We start from the raw sequence: 22344 nt of genomic DNA on the forward strand, positions 1-22344 counted from the left end.
CGAACAATTCAGGGAAATGCAAAATCATGTTTTTAATATCACCAGCTTTAACAATCCCAAGGTTACTAAGAAAATCGTCTAGTGATTGTAGAGTCACAGAATTTTCTAAACGCACCTCTATACCTCTAGAGATGTCAGGAGGCATACAGTTGTTAAATTCTTCGTGTAGTAACAACTGAACAAGGCTGTCGTAGTTGGTGCATTTAGCAGCTCTACACCATCTCTGAAATGCAACTTTGATAACTTACAGGTAACAAGTTATACGTCTCTAGAATTGTTTGTTTGACAGCGTCATAACTAATGTACTTGGCAAATGGCAAAGCAGCCGTACAAGTTTGAGCTCTTCCTGTCAAAGCAGTATGAAGCAATGTTGCCCAGTGCTTACGTGGCCAGTTCATAGCACGAGCCTGGTTCTCAAACACATCAAAATATGTGTCTAAGTCACTTTCAAAAAACTTAGGAACCATGGATGCAGCTTTCTGCACATTAAATGTGTCCTGTGATCTATCAGTCTGTTGTCTTAACAGACGAACATTTTCTCTTTGGAAATCTTCTTCGTTCAATCTCCTCTGTGCCTCTATTTGTGCAGTCTGCAACATAAGGAGGCGTTCAAACCTCTCAAACTGTTCCTGAGAGATAGGACCAGTGGGTAATGGAGGAGTAGGGAAATTAACATGGTCTGGACGGTCCTTAGGTCGGACACTTGGTCCAGCCGTCTCTAGAGAGTCTAGATCTGGTCTAGGATAAGTAAATACAGGTGTAGTATACACGGTACTAGTATTAGGCTGTGTCATCCAACCAGCTACACTCTGTGCTATAGTGTCAGTGAGGCGGGAAGGTGTGAGCGAGAACTGAGCTACACTAGGCTCAGCCACTAGGCTCACTTCTGCTCTAGTTGCTCTTTCTTCAACTTCAAATAGAGCCATACTTCCTAATTGTGACACTAGGCTTTCTGAATCTGAATCATAATCAGACATCTCTGTTTGAGCAGGAAACAAAATATCTTTAATTAATGCTCTGACAGTTTTTGCGGTGTAATTCCTGTTATACGTCACACCGAGATATTTGGCTACTTGCCAACACGTCTGAAGTTTTAATGTACTTAACTCAGACAAAGTCAGAGTATCAATTAACTGTTTCACTTTGGCATACATCACGAAAATAATTGTACTACGAGAGAGTGATTATGGGAAACTATAATCTTGATAGGAATTTTAGTGTTGGTTGTCTTAGAGCTAGAGCTCATAAACAGTATTTCCATCTCCTTGGATCAAGAGACTCAGTCAGGTACATACATCCACCTGGTATGTTGTACAAGACTAAACTCAAAGTCTTCAGATTAGGAAAGTACTCAAAGCGTTTGACCATAGAAGTACTAGTATGTCAAACTGGACAATTTCTCCAACACCTTGGATCAAGAGCCTCCCGGACAGGCCCCCATTTGTTACAAAAAACGCGATTCTAAAAGCTTAGAGATCTCCAGTGAATACTAGAAAGGACTGCCCTTCTAGCATCCAGCCTGTTACTGGGTTTTCGTAACAAGTAGTCAGTATCCTTGTCCAATTATCCATTAAAATTCAGTATGGTTCAATAGTGCTTTAGGATTACAACTGGTAGGCTACTAACTAGAGAAATTAAAATTTAATAAATTTATTAAGTAGTAAGTTGTCTAGAGGTATATTATCAAATTAAATTAATTACAGCAATCAAAATAAAATCAATCTCTCGAGTTCAATATTATTGTGCTGAAAGCACATATCACATTTATAATTCTTAAGTACCGTCAGGTACATTAACATTTAATAAGATATTACAAATATGTACAAGTAAGTGTGAGTATGCGTGTAAGTGCTCTTAAGTAGTTAGCTATGTCTCAAGACTCGAATAAGACTTAAACAAGTGACTGACAAAGTCCTCAAATAAACTAACTTCTTGACCGACTGGCAACCCGAACAGTCTGCTTGAACAACAAAGAATGCTAAGCCCAATAGCAATGCAATATCAAGCGACTGCGACACAGAATCAGGAACAAGGAGATAATATAACGACACTAAGTAGGGACCATCTGCAGATCCTCCACAAAAGTTACAAAACTCCCATAATACTGAATCTTCGTTCAGCATAGGAAAACTCGACTGTGACAATGCACAGAAACCAGTACAAAATTAGGTCAGAAGCTATAGCTAAGGACCTGAGATATTCAGAGTGTCTAAGCGACACACAACCTCAGTACAACGTCGAAAATCACAAAGTCTTTACAATGTTCTGTGAACAAAGTTCTACAGAACTAACAAGAATAATGAGACAGACAATCTGTCCAACCAGCAAGCGAGTCTCGAGCAGACTGTCAGACAGACAAGCTGTCCAACCAGCAAGCGAGTCTCCAGCAGACTGTCAGACAGACAAGCTGTCCAACCAGCAAGCGAGTCTCTAGCAGACTGACAATTTCACGAGAGGTGAGGACACCCCCCCTCGATCACGTGATAGCTACGTGGACAACTGCAGCTCAGAAGCTGGCAGTATAACGAGCGACAAGCGATAATTACAGTAGTTTGACAATCAAGCCTAACTGAGCACATTTTATATACATCCTAACAACATAAGCTAAATAACAATATAACAGTCAAATAATAATATAAAGTCATACATTTACGATTTAGCTATTATCGCAAATATAAGCAATATAAAATTATATGAAAAGATAATATACATTACATATATACATAATAATCATTGTAACCCATTCAGGGGTTGCATACACAAAATCGTTCTGCAGCTGCTAGTTACAGTAAACTTTGTTTCCCATGGGCTGCTTCAGGAGTTCCCTGGATGGTTACGTGATAGGTGCCGTGACAGTGATGAGTGCCAGCTGGTTGACTTTCCCGTGCCATGACCTCATCAGCGGTGATGAGCTGGATCGTAACTGGCAAGTCTCTGATAGCGTCCAACATATTTTCTGTTGGACAGTTACCCTCCTACATACTCTACTTCTCGCTGGCAGAACCAGAAGTACCTTTGATGCAATATTATTCCAGTCTTGCTAAAAGTAACAAGGACGTCATATGTGAGTCAGAATACCTGCTCAATACTGACAGCATTCGTCTCTCAACCCTTGAGTAGAGAGGACGTGTGCTGCTGCTGCCCCCTGGTGTTGACTGGGTGCAGTAATATTTTCACAACATGGCACAGGCTTGCCGGCGTCGTGTCAATACAGTTTGTATTGAATTAACCAGTGGAGCTGTAACGGGGCCGTCGATTGAGTTACTTCTACCAGCAATAATCAGAGAAACCTACGGCATAGCTAATGAGGAGATTTGTGGACTCGCATTGAATGGTATGAAGAGAATATCTGTAAAATTCAGCTCCGCGAGTGTGTATGAGACTGTGGCGAATATGTTTCAGAAAGTGGCCATACCTGTGACTCATGCTGTGACGGTGAGGATGCATGATGTATCAAGCTATTACACTTCGGTGAAGATCAGGAATGTGCCATTCGAGGCGGATGCATCTGACATACGGTTCGCCATGAGTAAATATGGGACGATACACACGGTCAGCTTGTCCATATATGGGGATACCTGAGGGTATGTGCTCTGTGAAGATGACGCTACGACATCCTATACCTTCGAATGTGGTGATGGAAGAATTTAGAACTCAGGTATTTGTGACATACGTGGTGCAGCGACGCACTTGTCGTTTGTGTGGGTCGTATGACCAATTGGCTGCGCAATGTGGTAGAGGACGTGGAGACAAGGACCAGCAACAACGAAGAGACGTCGAGGAGAGGAGAGTGGATCAAGATCAGCTGTTTTCGACACTGCCTTCGCAGAGTGTGTCATGGAATGGAGGAGGTTGAGAGGGAGGAGGAGGAGGAGGAGGAGGAGAAGGAGATGGCAAGTGTTATGAGTGGGGGGCCTCCCCTTTCTTGGATGTTGTTCAAGCTCTGGAGGAGATCATTGCAGAAGTGAATGACAGCAAGGAGAAAGAATCGATAATGACGACGTTAGGGGAAAATTTTGGCAACAAGAGCCCTTGTCAGGACGATGGCACAGACCTGGATCTTGGGTCTGCTGTAGAGGAGTGCGGGGCGAAGGTAGTTCGTCCTAAGGTGTGTGACAAGGATGCCCTGTCGGTGAGAATGGTGGAGGTAGAGGTTCATTATGGTGATGAGCAGGATGACAAGATGCAGGTTGAGGGCGAAAGTGTGCAGCAGTGCTTTATGATTCAGACGAAGTGCTTATCCCCACACAACGTTCTGAGAAGAAAACATGGGCAAATGCCATGCAGAGGGGTTCAAGAGGCACTCAGGGATAGGGGTTGGGTAAGAGTGCACAAAAAAGGGGGGGAGGGATAGGGGAGAAATGAGGCGATCAGGTGACAAATCGGTAGTGTCAAGAGGGAAACCCCCTTTGTTGGTTTTAAGTGCTTGACATTGAACATCAATGGCTTGAGGTCGCAAAGAAAGTGTGAGTGGTTTAGGGAGTATTTGGTGTGCCATGGTGTTGTCGTGTTCTTGCAGGAGCACAATTATGGATAAGGTTATGAGTTGAAGGTGGATGGATATAACGTGCATGTTGAGCTTGCAGTCAGATTGAAAGGAGGTGTGGCTATTTTGGTAAAGGAAACTAGCCCATTGGTTGTCAGGCATTGTGAAGGGGGGAAGGGAAGGGTGATTCTTCTGGATGGATTATGGGATCAGGTACAGATGACGTTGGTGTGTGTGTGTATGGCCCGGTAGAGGGTGATGTACATGTTAAGAATAAATTTGTGAGGGATGTGCTGGTATATTACTTGTGTGGATTGCTGGGGGTAGCCGTGATAGGAGGTGATTTGAACTGTGTGATAAGGCATAAGGATGTTGAACCAAGGGGGACAGGGCACTGTACGGGAATATTGGGAGAATTGTTATCCGGGGTGGGTTTGATCGGTATTTGTGGAAGGGGGCAGTGGAGCATACATTTATTAGGCGTGGGTATGCTGCTAGGCTCGATCGTTTGTACGTCCCCAGAACAGTAGTAATACATAGTGTGAGGGTTATGGACGTGGTATTTTCTGATCATAGGGGTGTTTTGGTGGATATAGGTTGGGAGGGGTTACCAAGAAGATGTAGGGGGTATTGGAAGTTAAATGTAAAGCTGTTGCAGGAAGAAGAGTTTCGACAGTCATCTAAGCAATTTTGGGAGGGGTTGGAGGTGGAGGCGCCTGGGAATGGTGATCTGGTTAGTTGGTGGGACTCGGTGGCGAAACCAAGTATTAAGGATTTTTATGTACATAGTGGGAGGGAATATAATAGGTTAAAGTATGGGTTTCAATCTTATCTTGAGGGGCAGTTGAGAGCTTGCTACGAGCGTGGGAGTGTTAGTTATCCGGTGGGAGATATTGAGGGATTAATGGAGAGTATTAGGGATTTGCAGAATGAAAGATTCAATGGTGTGCGAGTTTTGGCGGGGCTGGATGAGGTGTTATGGGGTGATAGGCCTTTGGCGTGTGTGTTGAGAGGACAGCGTAAGAGAAGAGCGGCTACAGAGATGATGAGATTAACTGTTCATGTGGGGATGGAAGGGTATAGAGAAGGGCAGGTATTAATGTCGACTGAGGGTATGAGTGTGTATCTCGATGCATGGTTTAGGTCATATTCACAAAATGTGGGCATATGAGATGCTGCTTTACGGGAAATGGGAGGTTATGTGCAATGTGAGCTTGATGGTACAGATAGGGAGACATTGGGAAGACAGATCACGGAAGAGGAGATTTGGCAAGCTTTAGCCGGTGCAAGTTTAGGTAAAGCGCTGGGTGTAGATGGGTTACCTAATGATTTCTATGTTAAGAATTGGGAAGTTTTGAGAAGGTTTTTATCCAGGTTGTTCAATGTAATGAAGGAAGAGGGGGAAATGGGTGTGCAGCAAAGGACTGCTGTTGTTGTATTAGTTCCGAAGGGTGGACAGACCACGGTGGAGGATTACCATGCAATATCGCTTATATGCGGTGATTATAAGTTATTTGCAAGGATATTAGGGGATAGAATCAAACAGGTGTTAGGTAAAGTAATTGATAGAGGACAATATGGAATACCGGGTAGGTCAATGTATGAAAGGCATGGAGTTATTAGGAGTTTTGTAGAGCAGCTGGGGGAGGTGGGGGTGGGGGTGTTTTGGCATTGAATTGGAGAGCGGCTTACGATAGCATAGAGAGGGATGCATTATGGAGTTTCATGCATTGGCTGGGTTTCAGGAGGGAAATTATTTCTTGGGCGAAAAGTTTGTATCTGGGTGCAGTTATGAGAGTACAGATTAATGGAAGACTAGGTGTTAGCATACAGATGGGAATAGGTTTGCGACAGGATGCCCCCTTTTATAAGGCGGTTAGGTGGAGTATAGTGAGAGGGAGGGTTGGTACTGCACGAGAGGGTGGGGCGGGTATAGTGGGTTTTGTGGATGATACGACTGTTTTGGTGAGGGGTGAGAGGGATTTACATAAGGTAGGTAGGGTGATAGACGTTTTTGGTGAGGCTACAGGGATGAAAATTAATGTTGTAAAGTCCAAGTATTTGGATCTAGGGGATAGCGTACATAATGGTGAGACTGTTGAGGGTGGGTGGCGTGTGGTAGATCAGCTGTTGATATGTGGGATAGTGTACATGCGGAATGATAGGGATGCACAAGCGGCAAATTCGAGGCGCACCATGGATGGAGTTTTGAAAAGATTGGGAGGTTTGAGGGCGGCGCAGCTTACGTTGCATCAGAGGGTTATAGTCACGAATGTCCTGTTGTATAGCAAGCTATGGCACGTGGTGGCAATACATCCGTTGCGGCGGTGTGAGGTGCAACGGTTGCAACTGGGGGTTTTCAGATTTATATGGGGATCGGGTTGTGACTGGCTAAGTAGAGGGGTGGTGTCGCTTCCCATCAGCCAGGGGGGACTGGCTGTCTTGAAAAGCGTATGTTGAGTGTGTTTTTAAAATGGGTTTTTTTGTGGGAGGGGGCGAGGGCGGGGCTTGAAAGACTACGCAAGGATATGCAACAGTGTTGGAGGGGTAGGGACTTAATGGTTGGAGAGACTATGTTGCGAGTTTTACTGACGGTGAGTCTTACTGATGGTGAGGGACCCGGATCGCCTTAAATTGAGGGTTCTTGAGAGAGCGGAGGGTGGGTCTGTGGTGGTGGCATTTGAGGGGGGCATACCCTATGTATGAGTGGGCGAATATATGGAAATGTCTTCAGCATTTGTGTGTAAAACCAGGTGTTAGGGAGGTTATGTTTAGATTTTTACATGGGATCTTGCCGTCTGGGGTTGTGTTATTTAATGAGAGACTAAGGGAGGGTGAGGAGTGCAAAGCGTGTGGATGTCCGGAAACTATTTTTCATGCTGTGTACTTTTGTAATTGTTTAGAAGATGTGAGGGTATCGTTAAGTAGGGTAGTTAGGTTAGTGGGTGGGGAAGGGTTACAGGTGTTGCGGGTGTTAAGTTTAGATATAGGTGGGATGAGTCAGATGGTGGTGAATGCGGTTGCGTATGTGGTCACTGATTTTATTTATACGTCTTGGGCCATGAAGGAGGTGGGTATGGAAGAAAGGATAAAAGTGTTAGCGGCTACAATACATAGAACTAAGTGCCGCAATAGGGATCTTTATGGGGGAAGATGAGAGACAGCATTTACTGAGGGTTATCATAGATTTCGGTTGAAGGATTTAAGAGATTTAAGTATAAAGTAAGGGGCAGTGATGGGTTAGTTTCTTGAGTGTGGAAGTGTGGTTGGGTGTTAGTGTGTGAGGTATATTTTATAATAACAAATATACTTTATTTGTGGTGTGTGTGGTGGTATAACATGTTTTTTTCACATTGTTTTTAGAAGGTTTTAAATAAAATATGTAAGTAGTGTTTTGTTGCACTACAATTTTGTGCGTATATAAGGTGTGTGTGAGGGTATATCGTACAGTATTTGTGAATGATTGAACGTTCTTGTGGGAGTGTCTTCAAAGGTGCTTTACAAAGATAGTATAATCTGATGTTACTACGGCATGACTTAAATCTGTTGGTACGAGGTGTCACAAGCCTGGGATTATCCTTTTTGTAGGTCGCAGACTGTATGGCATAAGATTTGTATATAGGGTTGGTGGCAAGTGTATTTAGTTGCATTGTGCAATGTGGTAATGTATCTATATATTGTGACATTGTATTATGGTACATAAGGCCTTGCATATATTGTTTCAGAGGCCTGGTTAAGATTATAGGGTACATTATTATTATTAAAGATTCGCCGGTATTCTCCCAGCCCGGGCCTATTCCAAGTGGTGGCCCGGCCTTGGCTCCCTGTCTAGGGAGTGTCTGAGATTTAAGTCTCCCATGGGAGGAGGCACAAGTACCTCCTCATCTTTGGGACCAACTGTCCCCAGGCCTAGCCACAAGCTAGGCCTCTCTGGTCTGCCATCCCCGCCACAAGGGGACTAATGGGAATGACAGTCTTATGAGCTAAAGGCTCGGGCTCAGGCACCTACCCTGCCCTAGAAGGGTTAGGCATGGTGTCGATGATAGGTTACAGGTTATTATTATTATTATTAAAGATTAGCCGGTATTCTCCCGGCCCGGGCCTTTTCCAAGTGGTGGCCCGGCCTTGGCTCCCTCTTTAGGGAGTGTCTGAGATTTAAGTCTCCCATGGGAGGAGGCACAAGTACCTCCTCATCTTTGGGACCAACTGTCCCCAGGCCTAGCCACAAGCTAGGCCTCTCTGGTCTGTCATCCCCACCCCAAGGGGGCGAATGGGAATGACAGTCTTGTGAGCTGTAAGCTCGGGCTCAGGCACCTACCCTGCCCTAGAAGGGTTAGGCATGGTGTCGATGATAGGTTACAGGTTGTGCGATAATGTCTGTGAAGGGAAGTTTTATATATTAACTACATGCTACTTGTATGTTTCCTTTTTGTTATTTTATGTGTCAATTTTATTTTAAGTATATTTCGTATGGCATTATAAAAATATATTATTTAGTGTAAATATATATTTTGATACAGATTTTGTTGGAGCAGAGTTGTTAAATGAGTCTGAGTAGCGGTGTATGTCTTGTGATCACTACTGCTATATGGTAGGCAGTGAATAAAGGGTTTTTGGGTAGTTGGCCCATTTTTTGAGAACTGGGGCATGTTACCTGTTGTAATGAAGGAAATATCATAAATGTTACTAAGAGTAACTAGTTCTGGAGGTCTTGTAGTATGTGCACTGATTTGTAGGTGTTGATGGGTAGTGTCTGTGAGGAGGGGGGACCCTTTTATTTGATGTGCAGATAAGTATGATTTAGTAAAGTACCTTTGGGGGGGTGGAATATAGGGTTTAATGGTATGTGAAGGTTTTTTACCTTTCGACTGTTTTGTATAACATTTCGCGCATGGTGGAAGTGTGTGTGGTAAGACATATATGCAACAGTTAGGTATCTTTATTATGAAACGTTTCGCCTACACAGTAGGCTTCTTCAGTCAAGTACAGAAAAGTTGATAGAAGCAGAAGATACTTGAAGACGATGTAATCAGTCCATCACCCTTAAAGTTTTGAGGTGGTCAGTCCCTCAGTCTGGAGAAGAGCATTGTTCCATAGTATGAAACAATATGGAGATGAAGTGACAGGATGGAGCTTTTTATAGCGCCAAGAGGTGAGACGTAGGCCACTAGGAGAGGTAAGAACTCAGATGTTGAAAGGTCAGGTCCCTCTCAAATCCAGCCGCTCTCACTAGTGGAAGTTGTCGAAGTTGATTGCAGGTCTGTACCAAGATACCCTTGTGTTGCAGTGTCTGACAGATTGAACATTAAAATGGTATAAAATACCGACAGGTTGTTAGGTAAGACACATATGCAACAGTTAGGTATCTTTATTATGAAACGTTTCGCCTACACAGTAGGCTTCTTCAGTCAAGTACAGAAAAGTTGATAGAAGCAGAAGATACTTGAAGACGATGTAATCAGTCCATCACCCTTAAGGGTAATGTTCATGGTGGAAGTGTGCTGGAGAAGATTAATTGGATTGTTGGGGGTATTTAGGGTATTAAGCGTTTATGAATTGTGTATAGGTGTGTGCTACTTAAATTTGTTGTACATGTTGATTGATTTTAGCTGATGTATATTGGCATCCATGTATAATGTATACTGAATTTTAAATAAAAAAATACTGAGAGCGTTGAGTGTTGTCCTTACATTTGTACGTCAGGGTGACTATCATCGAACCCCTTTAAGTATACATCTGAGGCAGCATAATTACCCAGGAAGGTGTGTTGCAGTACTGGTACCTTCTGCACCGAGTGATCTTGTTAAACACTGGCCTGGTTTATCCAGCTACACCTAGTGGAGCCTCCAATACGTAGCGGCTAGTGTTTCATACATGTATCGGGGATCATTAGACACCAAGTGGGCTTCCCTTTTGTAGAAGTAATCTATGTGCTGGAAATCTATGGTGCGCTGGGTGTTACAAGAGTGTAACAAAATAATAATTAGCCCCTTGCTCCCGGCATTTTAGTCGCCTCTTACGACAAGTATGGCTTACAGAGGAATTATTCTGTTCTATTTTCCCATGGAGATAAGACGTAAAAAACAATAGCAAGAACTGTTAAGAAAATAGAAGAAAACCCAGAGGGGTGTGTATATATATGCTTGTACATGTATGTGTAGTGTGACCTAAGTGTAAGTAGAAGTAGCAAGACGTACCTGTAATCTTGCATGTTTATGAGACAGACAAAAGACACCAGCAATCCTACCATCATGTAAGACAATTACAGGTTTCCATTTCACACTTATTTGGAAGGACGGTAGTACCTCCCTGGGTGGTTGTTGTCTACCAACCTACTATCACAGGATGGTAGTACCTCCCTGGGTGGTTGTTGTCTACCAACCTACTATCACAGGATGGTAGTGTCTCCCTGGGTGGCTGCTGTCTACCAACCTACTACCACAGGAAGGTAGTATCTCCCTGGGTGGTTGCTGTCTACCAACTTACTACCACAAGATGGTAGTACCTCCCTGGGTGGTTGTCTACCAGCCTACTACCACAGAACGGTAGTACCTCCCTCGGTGATTGCTGTCTACCAACCTACTTCCACAGAAAGGTAGTACCACCCTGGGTGGTTGCTGCCTACCATCCTACTACCACAGAAAGGTAGTACCTCCCTGGGTGGCTGCTGTCTACCAACCTACTGTCACAGAAAGGTAGTACCTCCCTGGGTGGCTGCTGTCTACCAAACTACTACCACACAAAGGTAGTACCTCCCTGGGTGGCTGCTGTCTACCTACCTACTACCACAGAAAGATAGTACCTCCCTGGGTGGCTGCTGTCTACCAGCCTACTACCACAGAAAGGTAGTACCTCCCCGGGTGGCTGCTGTCTACCAACCTACTACCACAGAGCAGTAGTACCTCCCTGGGTGGCTTCTGTCTACCAGCCTACTACCACAGAAAGGTAGTACCTCCCTGGGTGGCTGCTGTCTACCAACCTACTACCACAGAAAGGTAGTACCTCCCTGGGTGGCTGCTGTCTACCAACCTACTAATACAGAAAGGTAGTACCTCCCTGGGTGGCTGCTGTCTACCAACCTACTACCACAGAGCGGTAGTACCTCCCTGGGTGGTTGCTGTCTACCAACCTACTACCACAGAAAGGTAGTACCTCCCTGGGTGGCTGGTGTCTACCAACCTACTACCACAGAGCGGTAGTACCTCCCTGGGTGGCTGCTGTATACCAACCTACTACTACAGAAAGGTAGTACCTCCCTGGGTGGCTGCTGTCTACCAACCTACTACCACAGAGCAGTAGTACCTACCTGGGTGGCTGCTGTCTACTAACCTACTACCACAGAGCGGTAGTACCTCCCTGGGTGGCTGTTGTCTACCAACCTACTACCACAGAAAGGTAGTACCTCCCTGGGTGACTGCTGTCTACCAACCTACTACCACAGAGCGGTAGTACCTCCATGGGTGGTTGCTGTCTACCAACCTACTACCACAGAAAGGTAGTACCTCCCTGGGTGGCTGCTGTCTACCAACCTACTACCACAGAAAGGTAGTACCTCCCTGGGTGGCTGCTGTCTACCAACCTACTACCACAGAAAGGTAGTACCTCCCTGGGTGGTTGCTGTCTACCAACCTACTACCACAGAAAGGTAGTACCTCCCTGGGTGGCTGCTGTCTACCAACCTACTACCACAGAAAGGTAGTACCTCCCTGGGTGGCTGCTGTCTACCAATCTACTACCACAGGATGGTAGTACCTCCCTGGGTGGCTGCTGTCTACCAACCTACTACCACAGAGCGGTAGTACCTCCCTGGGTGGCTGCTGTCTACCAACCTACTACCACAGAGCGGTAGTACCTCCATGGGTGGCTGGTGTCTACCAACCTACTACCACAGAAAGGTAGTACCTCCCAGGGTGGCTGCTGTCTACCAACCTACTACCACAGAAAGGTAGTACCTCCCTGGGTGGCTGCTGTCTACCAACCTACTACCACAGAAAGGTAGTACCTCCCTGGGTGGCTGCTGTCTACCAACCTACTACCACAGAGCGGTAGTACCTCCCTGGGTGGCTGCTGTCTACCAACCTACTACCACAGAAAGGTAGTACCTCCCTGGGTGGCTGCTGTCTACCAACTTACTACCACAGAGCGGTAGTACCTCCATGGGTGGCTGCTGTCTACCAACCTACTACCACAGAAAGGTAGTACCTCCCTGGGTGGTTGCTGTCTACCAACCTACTACCACAGAAAGGTAGTACCTTCCTGGGTGGTTGCTGTCTACCAACCTACTACCACAGAAAGGTAGTACCTCCCTGGGTGGCTGCTGTCTACCAACCTACTACCACAGAAAGGTAGTACCTCCCTGGGTGGTTGCTGTCTACCAACCTACTACCACAGAAAGGTAGTACCTTCCTGGGTGGTTGCTGTCTACCAACCTACTACCACAGAAAGGTAGTACCTCCCTGGGTGGCTGCTGTCTACCAACCTACTACCACAGAAAGGTAGTACCTCCCTGGGTGGTTGCTGTCTACCAACCTACTACCACAGAAAGGTAGTACCTCCCTGGGTGGCTGCTGTCTACCAACCTACTACCACAGAAAGGTAGTACCTCCCTGGGTGGCTGCTGTCTACCAACCTACTACCACAGAGCGGTAGTACCTCCCTGGGTGGCTGCTGTCTACCAACCTACTACCACAGAAAGGTAGTACCTCCCTGGGTGGCTGCTGTCTACCAACCTACTACCACAGAAAGGTAGTACCTCCCTGGGTGGCTGCTGTCTACTAGCCTACTACCACAGAAAGGTAGTACCTCCCTGGGTGGCTGCTGTCTACCAACCTACTACCACAGAAAGGTAGTACCTCCCTGGGTGGCTGCTGTCTACTAGCCTACTACCACAGAAAGGTAGCACCTCCCTGGGTGGCTGCTGTCTACCAACCTACTACCACAGAGCAGTAGTACCTCCCTGGGTGGCTGCTGTCTACCAACCTACTACCACAGAGCGGTAGTACCTCCCTGGGTGGCTGCTGTCTACCAACCTACTACCACAGAGCGGTAGTACCTCCCTGGGTGGCTGCTGTCTACCAACCTACTACCACAGAAAGGTAGTACCTCCCTGGGTGGCTGTTGTCTACCAACCTACTACCACAGAAAGGTAGTACCTCCCTGGGTGGCTGTTGTCTACCAACCTACTACCACAGAAAGGTAGTACCTCCCTGGGTGGTTGCTGTCTACCAACCTACTACCACAGAAAGGTAGTACCTCCCTGGGTGGCTGCTGTCTACCAACCTACTACCACAGAAAGGTAGTACCTCCCTGGGTGGCTGTTGTCTACCAACCTACTACCACAGAAAGGTAGTACCTCCCTGGGTGGCTGTTGTCTACCAACCTACTACCACAGAAAGGTATTACCTCCCTGGGTGGCTGCTGTCTACCAACCTACTACCACAGGATGGTAGTACCTCCCTGGGTGGTTGCTGTCTACCAACCTACTACCACAGAAAGGTAGTACCTCCCTGGGTGGCTGCTGTCTACCAACCTACTACCACAGGATGGTAGTACCTCCCTGGGTGGTTGCTGTCTACCAACCTACTACCACAGAAAGGTAGTACCTCCCTGGGTGGTTGCTGTCTACCAACCTACTACCACAGGACGGTAGTACCTCTCTGGGTGGTTGTTGTCTACCAACCTACTACCACAGAAAGGTAGTACCTCCCTGGGTGGCTGCTGTCTACCAACCTACTACCACAGGATGGTAGTACCTCCCTGGGTGGTTGCTGTCTACCAACCTACTACCACAGAAAGGTAGTACCTCCCTGGGTGGCTGCTGTCTACCAACCTACTACCACAGAAAGGTAGTACCTCCCTGGGTGGTTGCTGTCTACCAACCTACTACCACAGAAAGGTAGTACCTCCCTGGGTGGTTGCTGTCTACCATCCTACTACCACAGAAAGGTAGTACCTCCCTGGGTGGTTGCTGTCTACCAACCTACTACCACAGAGCGGTAGTACCTCCCTGGGTGGCTGCTGTCTACCAACCTACTACCTGGAATATATGTTATGTCGTGCCTTATAGTATATTAATATGATATTATCTAATTTATAGTATAATAAGGCATTAAAGGACCTCAATGGAAATAAGTCACTCTGTCTGACTTTTTTGAGTTATCCCAGGTTCTCTACACATATGCTGCTATGTATGATAATCTATGTAACTGTATTTATGTATACTTTAATAATATTTCTTACTTACTAAAAGCAACAAAATATTTAAGTTACTCATAAATGCTTCTTTTTTTCATTTTCTGTGAAAAGTTGCTGAGATAATAAAAAACGAGTTATTTTGTTTAACTTGTATAAAATTAAATCAAGTTTATAATAATGCCTGTTAAGAAAATACACGTTTAAATTATGTACTGAAGTGCGTCACACCCTGCATCATTATGTACTGGAGTGCGTCACACCCTGCGTCATTATGTACTGGAGTGCGTCACACCCTGCGTCATTATGTACTGGAGTGCGTCAAACCCTGCGTCATTATGTACTGGAGTGCGTCACACCCTGCGTCATTATGTACTGGAGTGCGTCACACCCTGCGTCATTATGTGCTGGAGTGCGTCACACCCTGCGTCATTATGTACTGGAGTGCGTCACACCCTGCATCATTATGTACTGGAGTGCGTCACACCCTGCGTCATTATGTACTGGAGTGCGTCACACCCTGCGTCATTATGTACTGGAGTGCGTCACACCCTGCGTCATTATGTACTGGAGTGCGTCACACCCTGCGTCATTATGTACTGAAGTGCGTCACACCCTGCGTCATTATGTACTGGAGTGCGTCACACCCTGCGTCATTATGTACTGGAGTGCGTCACACCCTGCGTCATTATGTACTGAAGTGCGTCACACCCTGCGTCATTATGTACTGGAGTGCGTCACACCCTGCGTCATTATGTACTGGAGTGCGTCACACCCTGCGTCATTATGTACTGGAGTGCGTCACACCCTGCGTCATTATGTACTGAAGTGCGTCACACCCTGCGTCATTATGTACTGGAGTGCGTCACACCCTGCGTCATTATGTACTGGAGTGCGTCACACCCTGCGTCATTATGTACTGAAGTGCGTCACACCCTGCGTCATTATGTACTGGAGTGCGTCACACCCTGCGTCATTATGTACTGGAGTGCGTCACACCCTGCGTCATTATGTACTGGAGTGCGTCACACCCTGCGTCATTATGTACTGGAGTGCGTCACACCCTGCGTCATTATGTACTGGAGTGCGTCACACCCTGCGTCATTATGTACTGGAGTGCGATAAAATTAATGAATTTAGAAACAACTCACTCAGAAGTGTTCAAGAAATGGCTAAGTATTTTATCCACAGTGGTATATTACAGACCATTCTGGAGAAAAACCCTGACTTTGCTAGCTGTAAATAAAGCATTACCACATGTGTGCATGTGTGTGTGTGTGTGTGTGTGTGTGTGTGTGTGTGTGTGTGTGTGTGTGTGTGTGTGTACTCACCTATTTGTACTCACCTATTTGTGGTTGCAGGGGTCGATTCACAGCTCCTGGCCCCGCCTCTTCGCTGATTGCTACTAGGTCCTCTCTCTCCCTGCCCCATGAGCTCTATCATACCTCGCCTTAAAACTATGTATGGTTCCCGCCTCCACTACATCACTTTCTAGGCTATTCCATGGCCTGACTACTCTATGACTGAAGAAATACTTCCTAACATCCCTTTGATTCATCTGAGTCTTCAACTTCCAATTGTGACCTCTTGTGTCTGTGTCCCATCTCTGGAACATCCCGTCTTTGTCCACCTTGTCTATTCCGCGCAGTATTTTATATGTCGTTATTATGTCTCCCCTGACCCTCCTGGCCTCCAGTGTCGTCAGGCCGATTTCCCTCAACCTTTGTATCATGGTTCTCGCTGCGTTCTGGTCTTCCTTGATGTAATCCCCTCGTATTTTGGGGAGGAGCTATATTTTCCCTGACTCTTAGGAGGCTGGGTTTAAATACCGTAGTAAAGTTTTACTACTACAACATGGATGTAGTGGCCCGGTGGCCTGGTGGCCCGGTGGCCTGGTGGCCCGGTGGCCCGGTGGCCCGGTGGTCTGGTGGCTAAAGCTCCCGCTTCACACACGGAGGGCCCGGGTTCGATTCCCGGCGGGTGGAAACATTTCGACACGTTTCCTTACACCTGTTGTCCTGTTCACCTAGCAGCAAATAGGTACCTGGGTGTTAGTCGACTGGTGTGGGTCGCATCCTGGGGGACAAGATTGAGGACCACAATGGAAATAAGTTAGACAGTCCTCGATGACGCACTGACTTTCTTGGGTTATCCTGGGTAGCTAACCCTCCGGGGTTAAAAATCCGAACGAAATCTTATCTTATCTTATCTGTCAACCCTCTGTGTGTTATATTGATCAAGAATGGCAGTAGGGGAGACAGGTTGCTTTTTCGTTATCTATACTCTGTTGATACAAAAATGGAGACAAAAGCTACAAATAGACGATCTAACCCATATTCACTGATCAGTGATGTGAACAAACTTACATCTCTAATAGCCCACACATCAAACATCTCCAATGGCAAACTTGTTGGCTTTAGTGATAAGATTATGTCGAATCTTTTTGCTGTGAAAAGTGAATTGTGCGATAGTAAATTTGAATTGAAAGTTAATGATGTGAGATTCGTTGGACACCCTGTTCGCCTCGACCCCTCTACAACACATAGTCGTCCACAAGACAAGCGAAAGTCATCAACAATCAATCTTTTCAATATTGTCTTTGCATTAAAGGCAACCTTAAACCATGATGTTGTGAATTGCTACCATGATCTGAGTATGAGGCTTGGGTTGGCTCTGCGTCATGAAGAGTACCGCTGCCAATTTCTCTCATCTGAAGCTAAGATTATGCTTGCAGCTCATGATGAGGCTTCGCAGCTGCCAGAGGATGGTCAAGTCTCACCATTTCAGCTAATCTTGGACCGAAGCCTGCTTGCTCGGCACCTCAGGCAAGTTTATGAAGAGTTGTGTGGATCAGGTATTGTTCAACTTCGACTCAACAAATGGATAGAAGTTAGCTTTTGTTTGCCACAGAAAGTTCATCACAGTTTAGCAACTGGTCGGCCAGTTGATTGTGAAGGGCTTCTTCGAGGGCTAAAAACCTTGAAGCCATACCACACATTGCTTCTTTTGGTGGAGCGGTCAGAACTCCTACATACATTGTCACCAGATGCGTCACAAGCTCTCTGGCGATTACTTCATGTAGAAGAATCACATCTAACTCCCTTCTTCACATTAGCTGCTGATGCTGACCTTACTCTAACTCAGGTTTTAATGCTAGTGGGTCACCTAGTGTACTGGGGCAAGGCTACTATCATATACCCTGTCTGCAGTACCAACATGTACGCTCTATCTCCAAATGCTCCCACCATTTTAAATAGCCAACTATCTGAGAGCTTTAGTCAGCAATTTCCGGGTTCCTCTCTCCTTGGTGTTATGGCAGAGTTTTCTCTACCAACATCTCTCAGTGATAAATGTCATCCCATAACTTCACCTCATCAGCAGCAAGAACAAGTGCAGCAGGTATTATGGCTGTTGAAACATGGTCTACTGCAGCAACTGCATACTTACGTCTATCTATCTCCTCCAATGTCTTATGATTGTGATGGAGTGAGAGCAGGGGGCGAGAGCTTGGAGCAGGCCAAACAGGAAGCCATGGGACCAGTTCTCCAGCTAGTACTAGCATTCCAACACCAACTGTCCATGAGCCACCACCTCTCTCCAATGAAACCTCATATCTTGCACCACACCCTCAGTCTAATCATCATCCAGACATAACTCGTGATGCTCTCCATCATGCAGTAGTGCAACTTAGCCAGCCAGCTTCTGAGAGTGATTTGGGTTCAGTATGTAGCGATGAGAGGAGCCCTAGTCCAGGAATAAACATTGGCACCACACCAGAGGATTCAGTTCACCATTGTCTGGATGCTGTATTATCTCCTGCAGAAAAAGAGATGGTGATGAAAGTGGAAGCAGCACGCAACCCAGAAGATCTCAAACTTTTCTCAAAATTGTGTGTTTACTTCCAAGGTCATCACCATCTAGAAGAGATGATGTACAGAGTTAATCTAAGAAGATCAACTCTGCTTCAACTTATCGACAAATTCCGCCAGGTGCTTATAACTTGTCAGCATCCTCAAAGGGGCGTTCCTGGTTTTACAAAGGGGCGTTCCTGCCTTACGAATTTATTAACTTTTTTCACTAAGGTATTTGAGGAGGTAGATCATGGTAATGAATATGATATTGTGTATATGGACTTCAGTAAGGCTTTTGACAGGGTCCCACATCAGAGACTATTGAGGAAAATTAAAGCACATGGAATAGGAGGAGAAATTTTTTCCTGGATAGAGGCATGGTTGACAAATAGGCAGCAGAGAGTTTGCATAAATGGGGAGAAATCAGAGTGGGGAAGCGTCACGAGCGGTGTTCCACAGGGGTCAGTGTTGGGCCCCCTGCTGTTCACAATCTACATAAACGACATAGATGAGGGCATAAAGAGCGACATCGGCAAGTTTGCCGATGACACCAAAATAGGCCGTCGAATTCATTCTGACGAGGACATTCGAGCACTCCAGGAAGATTTGAATAGACTGATGCAGTGGTCGGAGAAGTGGCAGATGCAGTTTAATATAGACAAATGCAAAGTTCTAAATGTTGGACAGGACAATAACCATGCCACATATAAACTAAATAATGTAGATCTTAATATTACGGATTGCGAAAAAGATTTAGGAGTTCTGGTTAGCAGTAATCTGAAACCAAGACAACAGTGCATAAGTGTTCGCAATAAAGCTAATAGAATCCTTGGCTTCATATCAAGAAGCATAAATAATAGGAGTCCTCAGGTTGTTCTTCAACTCTATACATCCTTGGTTAGGCCTCATTTAGATTATGCTGCACAGTTTTGGTCACCGTATTACAGAATGGATATAAATTCTCTGGAAAATGTACAAAGGAGGATGACAAAGATGATCCCATGTATCAGAAACCTTCCCTATGAGGATAGACTAAGGGCCCTGAAACTGCACTCTCTAGAAAGACGTAGAATTAGGGGGGATATGATTGAGGTTTATAAGTGGAAGACAGGAATAAATAAAGGGGATGTAAATAGTGTGCTGAAAATATCTAGCCTAGACAGGACTCGCAGCAATGGTTTTAAGTTGGAAAAATTCAGATTCAGGAGGGATATAGGAAAGTACTGGTTTGGTAATAGAGTTGTGGATGAGTGGAACAAACTCCCAAGTACCGTTATAGAGGCCAGAACGTTGTGTAGCTTTAAAAATAGGTTGGATAAATACATGAGTAGATGTGGGTGGGTGTGAGTTAGACCTGATAGCTTGTGCTAACAGGTCGGTTGCCGTGTTCCTCCCTTAAGTCAATGTGACCTGACCTGACTAGGTTGGGTGCATTGGCTTAAGCCGGTAGGGACTTGGACCTGCCTCGCATGGGCCAGTAGGCCTTCTGCAGTGTTCCTTCGTTCTTATGTTCTTATGTTTAAGTCTAGCATGAGATTTCAGTTATTGTAAATAAAATGATGTTGTCATAAGACATGTGCTTAGAGAATTATATTTTTTAATATTTATTTTTTCAATTATTTAAATGTTTCTGACCTGCACTCATGACAATAATAAAGTATTCTGTGAGTAGACCATGCATTCAGAGTATTAAATGCTTTTATCACTGCTGCTGCAACTTTTATGGATTGTTTATTTCAGCAGTTGCACTGAACTTTAAAACCATATGGAAATTCAATCTAATATGCAACATATTCAGTTTCAATAATATGTACATTTCCTGGCGGATTCTCTCCCACTTCATGAAAGTGTAAAAAGTAATGATAATGAATAAAGATTTGATTGCTTAGTATGTTTGAGGTGGCCCGGTGGCCTGGTGGCTAAAGCTCCCGCTTCACACATGGAGGGCCCGGGTTCGATTCCCGGCGGGTGGAAACATTTCGACACGTTTCCTTACACCTGTTGTCCTGTTCACCTAGCAGCAAATAGGTACCTGGGTGTTAGTGGACTGGTGTGGGTGGCATCCTGGGGGACAAGATTAAGGACCCCAATGGAAATAAGTTAGACAGTCCACGATGACGCACTGACTTTCTTGGGTTATCCTGGGTGGCTAACCCTCCGGGGTTAAAAATCCGAACGAAATCTTATCTTATCTTATCTTATCTTATAATTCTGGTTAGGTAGCATTCAATATTCTGATTCAAAAATAGTGAGCTATATTATACAGAAGATACAAAGTTGCTATTTGACATAAAACTAAATAATATAAACATACCATCTTCAAAAAAAATGAGTGTGAATGCTCATATAAGAATTCATCATCATACGAGCAGTGGCTCGTACGTTGGATTGCGTGCAGCCAGCAGTAACAGCCTGGTTGATCAGGCTCTGATCCACCATGAGGCCTGGTCACAGACCGGGCCGCGGGGGCGTTGACCCCCGGAACTCTCTCCAGGTAAACTCCAGGATAGGACAATCCCCGTAGCTCTGGGACTAGTCTTGTTGCAAACCTTTGCACTTTCTCTAATTTCTTGACGTGCTTGACTAGGTGTGGATTCCAAACTGGTGCTGCATACTCCAGTATGGGCCTGACGTAGATGGTATACAGAGTCTTGAACGAATCCTTACTGAGGTATCGGAACGCTATCCGTAGGTTTGCCAGGCGCCCGTATGCTGCAGCAGTTATCTGAATGATGTGTGCCTCAGGAGATATGCTCGGTGTTATACTCACCCCCAGATCTTTTTCCTTGAGTGAGGTTTGCAGTCTTTGGCCATCTAAACTATATTGTGTCTGCGGTCTTCTTTGCCCTTCCCCAATCTTCATGACTTTGCATTTGGCAGGGGTTAAACTCAAGGAGCCAGTTACTGGACCAGGCTTGTAGCCTGTCCAGGTCTCTTTGTAGTCCTGCCTGATCCTCGTCCGATTCGATTCTTCTCATTAACTTCACATCGTCTGCAAACAAGGACACTTCTGAGTCTATCCCTTCCGTTATGTCGTTCACGTATACCAAGAACAGCACAGGTCCTAGGACTGACCCCTGTGGAACCCCGCTTGTCACAGGCGCCCACTCTGACACCTCGTCGCGTACCATGACTCGTTGTTGCCTCCCTGTCAGATATTCTCTGATCCATTGCAGTGCCTTTCCTTTTATGTGTGCCTGATCCTCTAGCTTTTGCAGTAACCTCTTGTGAGGAACTGTGTCGAAAGCCTTCTTGCAGTCCAAAAATACGCAGTCGATCCACCCCTCTCTCTCTTGTCTTACTTCTGTCACCTTGTCATAAAACTCTAGTAGGTTTGTGACACAGGATTTTCCTTCCCTGAAACCGTGCTGGTTGTCAATTATACACTTGTTTCTTTCCAGGTGCCCCACCACTCTCCTCCTGATGATCTTCTCCATGACCTTGCATACTATACACGTTAGTGATACAGGTCTGTAGTTTAGTGCCTCATGTCTGTCTCCCTTTTTAAAAATTGGGACTACATTTGCCATTTTCCATACCTCAGGGAGTTGCCCAATTTCAAATGATGTGTTGAAGATCTTTGTTAATGGCTCACACAATATCTCTGCTCCCTCTTTAAGGACCCATGGAGAGATGTTGTCTGGTCCCACCGCCTTTGAGGTGTCAAGTTCGCATAGCAGCTTCTTCACCTCCTCCTTGGTTATATGTACCTCATCCAGCACTTGCTGGTGTGCCCCCCTGTTCTGATTTCTTGGAGTCCTACTGGTTTCCACTGTAAATACCTCTTTAAATCTTGTGTTGAGCTCCTGACATACC

The 22344-nt window shown here is 45.5% G+C and overlaps 1 pseudogene; it reads left to right on the top strand.

The window, feature by feature from the left end:
- The first annotated feature begins 3994 nt into the window (after positions 1-3994).
- On the top strand, positions 3995-20777 carry LOC128698420 (GATOR1 complex protein NPRL3 pseudogene; annotated as a pseudogene).
- The last annotated feature ends 1567 nt before the right edge of the window (positions 20778-22344 follow it).

This window comes from Cherax quadricarinatus, chromosome 99 (genome assembly GCF_038502225.1).
Source record: "Cherax quadricarinatus isolate ZL_2023a chromosome 99, ASM3850222v1, whole genome shotgun sequence".
NCBI lineage: Eukaryota > Metazoa > Arthropoda > Malacostraca > Decapoda > Parastacidae > Cherax > Cherax quadricarinatus.